Source organism: Lathyrus oleraceus, chromosome 1 (assembly GCF_024323335.1).
Source record: "Lathyrus oleraceus cultivar Zhongwan6 chromosome 1, CAAS_Psat_ZW6_1.0, whole genome shotgun sequence".
Classification (NCBI taxonomy): Eukaryota; Viridiplantae; Streptophyta; class Magnoliopsida; order Fabales; family Fabaceae; genus Lathyrus; species Lathyrus oleraceus.
In genome coordinates this window covers 198,489,720-198,499,249 of record NC_066579.1, presented here as the reverse complement: position 1 = coordinate 198,499,249, position 9,530 = coordinate 198,489,720, and the positions used below count along the sequence as shown (strand labels likewise).

The 9,530-nt window shown below is 35.6% G+C and overlaps 1 long non-coding RNA gene across 4 annotated transcripts; it reads left to right on the top strand.

The window, feature by feature from the left end:
* The first annotated feature begins 303 nt into the window (after positions 1-303).
* Positions 304-2,489, top strand: LOC127115610 (uncharacterized). Of its 4 annotated transcripts, XR_007800806.1 has the most exons (5): positions 304-684; positions 985-1,093; positions 1,221-1,371; positions 1,524-1,935; positions 2,173-2,489. It is a non-coding gene; the product is annotated as an uncharacterized LOC127115610 (long non-coding RNA). The 4 variants fall into 4 exon arrangements; XR_007800804.1 differs by having other exon boundaries at positions 985-1,371; XR_007800805.1 differs by having other exon boundaries at positions 304-1,093.
* Positions 2,490-9,530: the final 7,041 nt, after the last annotated feature.

The following is a 9,530-nucleotide window of genomic DNA, read 5'->3' as shown; positions in this document are numbered from 1 at the left end:
AATGCCTTTATTCCAAAAGTATCCTTGCATTAATTACTTTATTGTTACTAGAAGACAATTTAATTGAGGATATACTACTAATTGTGTTGTCTCTCTCACATAAAATCAAGAAACTTAAATGCACTTAAGTATATTTCTTAATAAACGTAAAACTTATCTTTTTTGCTTATAATTCAGGCCGGAGTAGTATTGTATTATGCTTTAGTCTTTTAGGTTTAGATCCATTGATGATGTCACTTGATTATATTTAGTTCCAAACCAACCTATCAAATTCAACCTTTTCTCTTTTCTCTTTTTCCAATGTCAGTCCAATTCAAATTTCTTTTCCCTTTTCTCTTTTATCTCACTTCTCACTCGGAACTTCCATCTTCTCTCACTTCCAGAGCAATCTTTCTCTTAATCTTTTTCTTTCTTCCTCTTCTTCTTTATTTTTCTCTTCCTCTTCTTTCTTCTCTCTTTTCTCTATTTCAGAATCAAAACATAAATCGAAATAAAAATAGGAAAAATGAGGGATACCGATCAAAATTGGGGAAAATTTGCAGCCACGGTGGTGCAAACAAGGGAGAGGAGGATGAATGGATACTTCGGCGGCGGTGACAAATTTGTGAGGAACATGTGGTCAGGATTCAGAGTTTTCCGGTGACAAGTGTGGCGACAGTCTTCTACCTGTTGGCTTTCAAAAATGTGTGGATAATAAACTTTTGCGACATGTTGCTTTTCATATATCAGTGAAAAAGTTCATACATTTTCTTCATTTACTTTCATATCAGTTTAAAAAATATTACTTTTGGTTGTGTTCAATTTTTCTTCATTTCATATCTTTTAGTATTCATAACTTAGTTGTTGATTATTCTATTAGTTTTTCTGGTTTCAGTGAAAGGTGAGATTGACATAGTAACTGTTGAAGGTGAACCTATTATAATTTATACTAGAGGTATTAATGAATTTGGATTTTTGCTTAATGTAATCAATTGTTTATTTCAGGGACAGCAAGAAACAGTTAATAAAGGAAGGTGGTGATGTGTTCCTGGAAATATGTGTTCCCATTCTAATCTTTATGGGTCTAACTAAAGAAGTTGAGAATGTGCCTTATGTAGGATTATCATACTATTCTTTTATCTATACCATACCAGCTATCAAGATTTGTCTTGTCGTCTATGATCTTTCTAACAACTAATATGATTTATTATATATTATAAATTCAATTTCCTTTTATTTAGGTTGTAGAAGTCACTGTAATATTTGAGTATGCCAAGCATTTCTAGATCAAAGGCAATAAAGGAAGAACTAAGGAGATGTGAAATACAGGTTGCCAATGTCGGCGAAGATGAAAAATGAAAATCCAATTATTTGTCTCAATTGTTAATTATTGTGAGTAGATTTTGATATAATGATTTATAAGTATAGTAATTTGCTTTCAAGTTCTACGATTATACAAATGCAAATGCTGAGGTTCTTTCATGATTTATACCGTACTTAAGTTCTCATGATTTGTTTGCAATATCCTGTGACCATTTTTGCAGCCTCTTCCTCATGTTGGAAGAGACTCTCCACTATTGAGATGTGACGTTGGGTATTTCTCGTTGCTGATGAAGAACGTGGTGATACGTTGTTTTAGAGAGTCGAGTTGAAACTCGTAACGAGTGAACGCGAGCGACTTGACTCGGCGCTTTCAGATTTGACTGAGTCCTAAGAACGCAAAAGCTTGGTGTGCATTAAGGGATACGCAAGTAGTTCTTTAAGTATTTAGTGGTCCCAAGCCATTTTGGATTATTATTTAATATTGTTGCTTTCTATTTTTCACTTCATTTTGTTTCAGGATCAGTGCTTTATACTTTCTAATGTTTGTTGTAACAGGAGGTTCTTAGAGAAGCAACTAATGATGGAAGAGATGGATAACATGTTAAACTCAAATTGGAAATTAAAGTTAAAGATGTAAGTGCATATATCAATGTGTTTCATGTATTTTTATTAACATTTAATTTGTATGCATTTATAATGTAATAATGCATCCAATTCTATCTTATTGGATACATATATAAATTACACTATCAATGCAATAATAATAATAATAATAATAATAATAATAATAATAATAATAATAAATAATAATAGGATTTTGAGTTTATTTCTTAGGGTTTGTTTTGTCTTGTATCTTTTTTTTGGTTCCAGGGTGTGGATTATATAATTAACAAGGTGTTCTTTTGCGTGTTCGGACAACTAGCACCAGTAATTCTGAGTTGTGTGAATATTTGATTGAAGAAGGATCAGAGAGATTGATGTTGTTGATCGACTTATTACTCCTAAATTAGTTATATCTTTTTTACAAATAATTATTTTTGCTCCTTTCTAACTTTCTTTCCCTGATATGGAGTCTCTGTATTTTGCCTGTGTTGACGATAATATGCTGTATTTTTCATGTCTATCATGTTAGGAAAATTTGATGTCTTCTTAAACCTTTTAACTCTAAGGATCTTATATCTTTTAGATCGAGGAAACAATACTCTGTATTTTCTGAGTTGGTTTTATTCTTTGGCATACTGCAAAATTATCATGTAATACACATTAAAACTTAACTTTCCAAGTAGTTATTTGTGCATTTTAACTACAAATCTCCAAACATATAATATATATGAGATTGAAATCCATATAACTTTAAAAAATAATTTCATTGTATAAAATAATTGTCTTTGTCAAAATACTAAAACGACTAATTCATCTAATACAAGTTTCAATAGTTTTTATTTTTAATTATATTATTCATAATATTGTTGTTTATATTTCATATTCTACATATATTATTATTTCAACTTAAATTTACTATTATCCTTAAGTTTCTTATTTTTCAACTTCTTATTTTTATTATAGTCTGAAAACAAATACACGTCCAAAATCAGATTCGGTCCAAAAACATATCACGTGTGTAGACACGAGTTTGTTACTAGTCATCTTAAAAATATAAACAATCAAATAACATAAATTCAACTTATCTAATATGTTTTATCCTTACCATGCATTAGAGAGAAGTATAAAAACATTTTCAATTAAGAAACAAAACTTACTTCATAATAAATATTAAAAATAACATATCAAAGCAAACTAACTTTATATTATGATGGAACAATTAGAGTTTTCAAGAAGAATGAAAAAGAAGAGATAAACTATATCGTGAAAAGGAATTTATTGAAATAAAATTGTTTTATATTAATTTACAACGTCACATGTATATATAGGCAACAAAATATATAATTTACAACTTGCAGTATTCAACTTTGCTAAATACTTGCTTACAAACTTCTACACTTACATGATGTATTCGACTATATCGAATACAACCATGTTGAATACATATTGCATACTAAATAATGAATTATTAGCTTTTAAGGCATCACCTAATTCCTGTTTTCAAGACTTCTCATCCTAATTCTTCTCTTCAACTCATCTAACTTGACTTTCTTTAGGGACTTGGTGAGTATATCAGCTAGTTGCCATTCTGGCTCGCAATGCTCCAGTTCAAGTTTTCCTTTGTTTAATTGATCTCTAAGGAAATAATACATTCTCTCTATTTTCTTACTTCAACATGACATACATGCTGATTTGTCAGGTTGATGGTTGGCTTGTTGTTGACAAATAACATCATTTTCTTAGGTTCCATGGTCTTGAGCTCTTCAAGCAACATCTTTATCCATACTGCTTGACATGCTGCATATGATGCAACCACATACTCAACTTCACAAGATGACAATGATACAATGCTTTGGTTTCTTGAGCTCCAAGATATTGGAGCACCTCCAATCATGAATATGTAGCCTGCTGTACTCTTCTTCTCGTCTCGATATCCATTGAAGTTGAGTTGGTGTAGCCATGTACCTCTGCATCTGTGTTGATATTATTTTTCCTTGGCATCAACACACCATTTTCAACTGTGCCTCTTATGTATCTCAACACTCTCTTGAATGCAGTGAGATGACATTCTTGTGGCTTCTCTAGGAATATGCTTAACAACCCGACACTTTGAAATTTTTTGGCTTGATGTTGCATAGATAACTTAAGGATCCAATGATTTGCTTCTATAGTGTTTCACTTACAAACTCATCATTTTTATCCTTTCTCAACTTTGCTTCAATCTCCAATAGTCTGACAACAGTATTACAATCACTCATCTTGAACCTTTTTAAGATATCTTGAACATACTTCTTCTGGTGCAAGAACACTCCTCCATTTGTGTCTTTAAAATCCATCCCTAAGAAATACGTCAAGTTCCCTAGGCCGGACATGTCAAATTCCCACACCAGTTTCGACTCAACCCCTTTTATTTCTGCTTCATCTGCACTTGTAATCAACAAGTCATCTATATATAAGTGTCATACCCCAAAATTTGCCCATTAATATTTTAAGATATTTTTCAGGGCATTCCGACTCATTTTTATGACACTGATATTAAAGGAACAAAGGCCCAGCTCACGAATGGCCCAATCCAGAAAATGGCCCAAACTGGCCTGTTCGCTACACGTTCGCTACACTCTCGCCTAGCGAACGTTCGCTACACGCTCGCCTAGCGAAGCTGACAGACAACAGAAAATTTCGGGCTTCATTCTGAGCCCATTAGGTCACAAAAAAGAGCATTATAAATACCAGCACTTCAGTAATGAAAAGGAGAACGAAAAACAGAAGAAGACGGACGGAAACCCTAGCATAGAAACCCTGGAGAGTAGCCCAGAGAAGTCGGAGTGAAGAAACCCTGACGGCCGCTCATCCGCACCGAAGTTACCGCCGCCCAACTCAACCCGATACCAAAAGTGACTTGCCAATTCAGCATTACCACTCCATTGCAAACAGGTTTGTGTATCATTATTGTTTTATGCTTCCAATTTGTAAATCTCTAAATACATAATGCATCATGATTGAATTTTTGGATATGTAATTAGACTTTGCATGTGAATTCCAGTACACCTGAATATCCTGAGTGTTTGACCATATTATTTCTGTAATTGAATGCAATAAGGCATGCAGCATGCTGAGATCATACTGTTCTGAAATTCAAAACCCGCAGCCGCTCGCTAGCACATCGCTAAGCGAGCATGTAGCGAGCATTCGCTAGGCCCTCGCTAGGCGAGGCAGAGGCGAACGGGACAGCCGTTGCTATTTGTTATGTCCTATGCGTAACCTGATCTATTCTATGTTAATTATGCACTGTTTTGCCTGACATTCATGCTGTTGTGTTTTCTTTTGCGGTGTAATCCTCGATTGCACCCTGATTGGTATTCTAACCCGTTTGCTGAATTTTGTAAAGGTTCACATATCCCAGGAAAAGAGTGCTGTTTAGGCCTTCCACTTTATTTGTGGGATACCCTTATGAAGATCCATCCTAAATTGCTTAATTAATTTTAATGTATTAATTTTAATGTATTAATTTTAATGTATTGATTTTAATGTGGAGATTCATCCTAATCACCTAATTGACTTTAAAATATGACCTTTAAATATGTGATCTTGGACCTCTCTTGTGCCTTACGATATTACGGTATTACGGTCATGTCCCGCGAACGTGGGGATACACTTAGCAAAGACCCTTCGATTAAATCATCATAGTCCCTCGAATGTTGCCTTTGTCCCTCGATGACCCTTCGGTGTAGCCTACGGTTAAATGATGATCGTCCCTTTGAATGCTAAGGTATCCTTACAACTGTTGCCTTCAATGACCTATCGATGACCCTACGATGACCCTTAAACATCCAAAGGGTAAAATTACTTACTTCTCAATAGTAAGGACAGTTTTACCCTCATAAGGATAGGAAACGTTCATAACGACCTTAGGAAGGTATAACTCTCAATTGCTGGATCATAACCTAAAACATTTCCCACCCCTCACACTTTGCAAATCCTAGAAAATCACCACTTGGTATACATTCATGCTAGAATCATTACCAAGTTACATTTTTCTAAACCGTTTTCAAAATCAAACGAGATAAATACTTTGTATACATTCATACGAGAATCATTACAAAGTTAAACTCTCTTTTCGAAACATTTTTTAAACAATTCACGAACACTTTTCAGACAAAAATATAAGTGATCCAGCAATTAAGAGCCCATGGATAACCATGGATACAAAGGGTGCTAACACCTTCCCTTTGTATAATGTACCTCCCGAACCCAAAATCTATTGAGGTCTTTCCTGTTCTTTTCCACCTTTCCTTATTGGATAAAAGAAAAGTCGGTGGCGACTCTTGCTATCCGCGACATTGCGATAAAAAGCAAAACACCCCAAGTCAGTTCACCGTATGACAGAACTGGCGACTCTGCTGGGGACACTTTAAAAAGAGAGGTTACCTTAAAAACAAGATCACTTATTCCAAATTGTCTGATTTACTTTTAAGGGATTGCTTGGGTATTTTTGAGTGAAAGATCCTACACCCGGATCTAGTGTACCTTAGGTAAGTAGCAATAGATCATCGCGACTATCCGGCGTATACTGGAATGGTTAAAATGATGGCTACGGTTAATGTGACACTTTGGATGTCCTGATGTTCCTCATGTTCACTTGAGGAAAAATTTGGCTTCCGCGTGGTGTCATTAAAGCATTAACCAGACCTTTAGAACCCTAATTGACTCATCCTGGCCATTAGAAAGTAGTGAGATAACTGACTTCGGTTCCGACTGGGGTTGGTTGAGACTCGATACTACACTCTTTGAGATTGGACTTTAGGGAAGCTTCGGTCAACCACTTGGTGTTGCACTGAAGTGGACTTGAAGGAAGGTCAATGATTGGAGATCCTTTTAGAACCCGGTTACTATTCTAGGACAGGTTGAACCAACTAAACTTCAGTGGGGAGGGTACTTACCTATGGAACTTAGGAATGATGGTTGTGTGACTTGCTTGTGCTTGTTTAACCTCATAACATCATAACATCATGACATCATAACATTGTACTAACCATTTCAAGGACTTAGGGATTTAACTTTGCTCTGTTTTGTAAGGCTATTACGGTCAGAGACCAATTGTTGCTATTCCAGTGTCAGGTCATATCTGAACCTGTTCTGAAGATTTTTTTTTCTCTTTTTGTTCAATCCTATTCAGGTCATATATGAACCTGTTGTTGAGCTTTATTCCGGGGTCAGGTCATACTTGAACCTGCTCTGAAGAGTCTTTCCTTTTGTTCAATGCTATTCAGGTCATGTATGAACCTGTTGTTGAGACTTATTCCGGTGTCAGGTCATACATGAACCTGTACTGAAGATTTTTTCTCTTTTTGTTCAATACTATTCAGGTCATATATGAACCTATTGTTGAACTTTATTCCGGGGTCAGGTCATACTTGAACCTACTCTGAAGAGTTTTTCCAATTTTTGTTCAATACTATTCAGGTCATATATGAACCTGTTGTTGAGCTTTTATTCCGGGGTCAGGTCATACTTGAACCTGCTCTGAAGAGTTTTTCCAATTTTTGTTCAATACTATTCAGGTCATGTATGAACCTGTTGTTGAGCTTTTATTCCGGGGTCAGGTCATACTTGAACCTGCTCTGAAGAGTTTTTCCAATTTTTGTTCAATACTATTCAGGTCATGCATGAACCTGTTGTTGAGCTTTTATTCCGGGGTCAGGTCATACTTGAACCTGCTCTGAAGAGTTTTTCCAATTTTTGTTCAATACTATTCAGGTCATGTATGAACCTATTGTTGAGCTTTTATTCCGGGGTCAAGTCATACTTGAACTTGCTTTGAAGAATTTTTTCCCTTTTGTTCAATACTATTCAGGTCATGTATGAACCTGTTGTTGAGCTTCATTCCGGTGTCAGGTCATACTTGAACCTGCTCTGAAGATTTTTCCTCTGTTTGTTCAATACTATTCAGGTCATATATGAACCTGTTGTTGAGCTTTTATTCCGGTGTCAGTTCATATATGAACCTGTTCTGAAGAGTCTTTCTCTATGTTTGTTCCAGTATTATCAGGTCATATATGAACATGTTGATATACTCTTCTTGAATTTTTCTGAGTTTGTTAGGTCATACCTGAACCTGCTGTCAGAACTTCTTGATATTCCTCAGCGTTGTCAGGTCATATGTGAACTGGTTGTAGCGTCTTTTCCTTTATTCGGGTTAGTAAGTCATATGTGAACTTACTACCGAAATCTCTTGTACTCCGAATGCTGCTTATCAACTTTCACTTTGATTACTCCCAGTCTGTGTCTGATTCTCCAGCAGGAATGTTTCCCCAACAAGTTTGTTTCTTACCATTTGTCTGTCTTCCTGTGGACCATCAACATTCCCCACAGTTTGGTCTGTCTAAGTGGCATCTCCTGTTAAGGGTCCACCATATCCCTAGCAGATAAAAAAAATTACAAAAAAAGAATCATGCATCCATGCATATCATATCATGTCATATCATATCATATCATATCATATCATATCATATCATATCACATCATGTCATAGGGATTCAGGATCAAAATCCGGGTCTTCTTAGTATTTAACCATCTCCCACTATGATCATATGAAGAGTGTCCTGCTTCATATTCTCTAGTTGAAGACGCTTAAATAGGGGCAACTGTCATACCCCGATTTTGGTCCTGAATTTTTTTTTCATTTCGTCATTCATTTTCTTTTTCTCATTTATTCGAGGTTTGGAAATTCCCTCCATATTTCTCCATTCATGTTTTGTTTATTTCATTCATTTATTCAATCATAATCATCCATTTACATGACATGTGGATAAGGTATCTCATCACCTAAATACCGGGAAGTTCTAAGAGTCCATGCATCTTGATACACTCTTTGGCTTGCCGCTGTTGTCGCTCGCAAATGGTTCCTTTACATTAGTTGATAAGGAGGGAATTGGATAAAGATTTTACATTGCACGTGATAGCAAAAATATTTCTTTCTTGTCATGCCATGTGCTTAAGAAATTTCTCGTGAAAGGACTTCCTGTAGAATAGCAACATGCCTCACAATTAACACCAAATTCAAATGTGATAAAAATGACAGTCAGAGATTTTGCAGCATGCCACTATGGTGATGATGAGGAGAATGAGTCAATGGCAAAGCTTAGTGTAAGGTCTAGCGTAGTGTTCGACAAAATAATGTTGACGGTACTTAATGAAATGGATGGAATACTAAGAAAGTCGTCGAAGATTCTTGCCTCCGGTGGAAGAAAACAGATTGTAACGGATTTGATGAGCATAAAACAGTGGAGGACTTATGGCCATATAGTGAAGTCCTACCTTGAAAATGCTATCCACATTTTGAATCAAATGACTGACTCGCAAATGATATCATTTGCTTTACACCGGCTTAAATATTCTTCATTGTTATTGGCTGCTTTTCCTTCGCTCCTAAGGAAATACCTTAAGGTGGCTCTTCATTTCAGGGGTACTGGTGGAGGTGCCTTTCCAGTGGCTTCGTGCCTAAATAGAATTGTACATTTGTATTGGATCTGGCTGCATAGACAAATTTTTCAAAGGAATGTATAAAGCCTATGTTTTGAATTGACATTTCGTAAATGCTGTGAAACTTAAACACATTCGTTTTC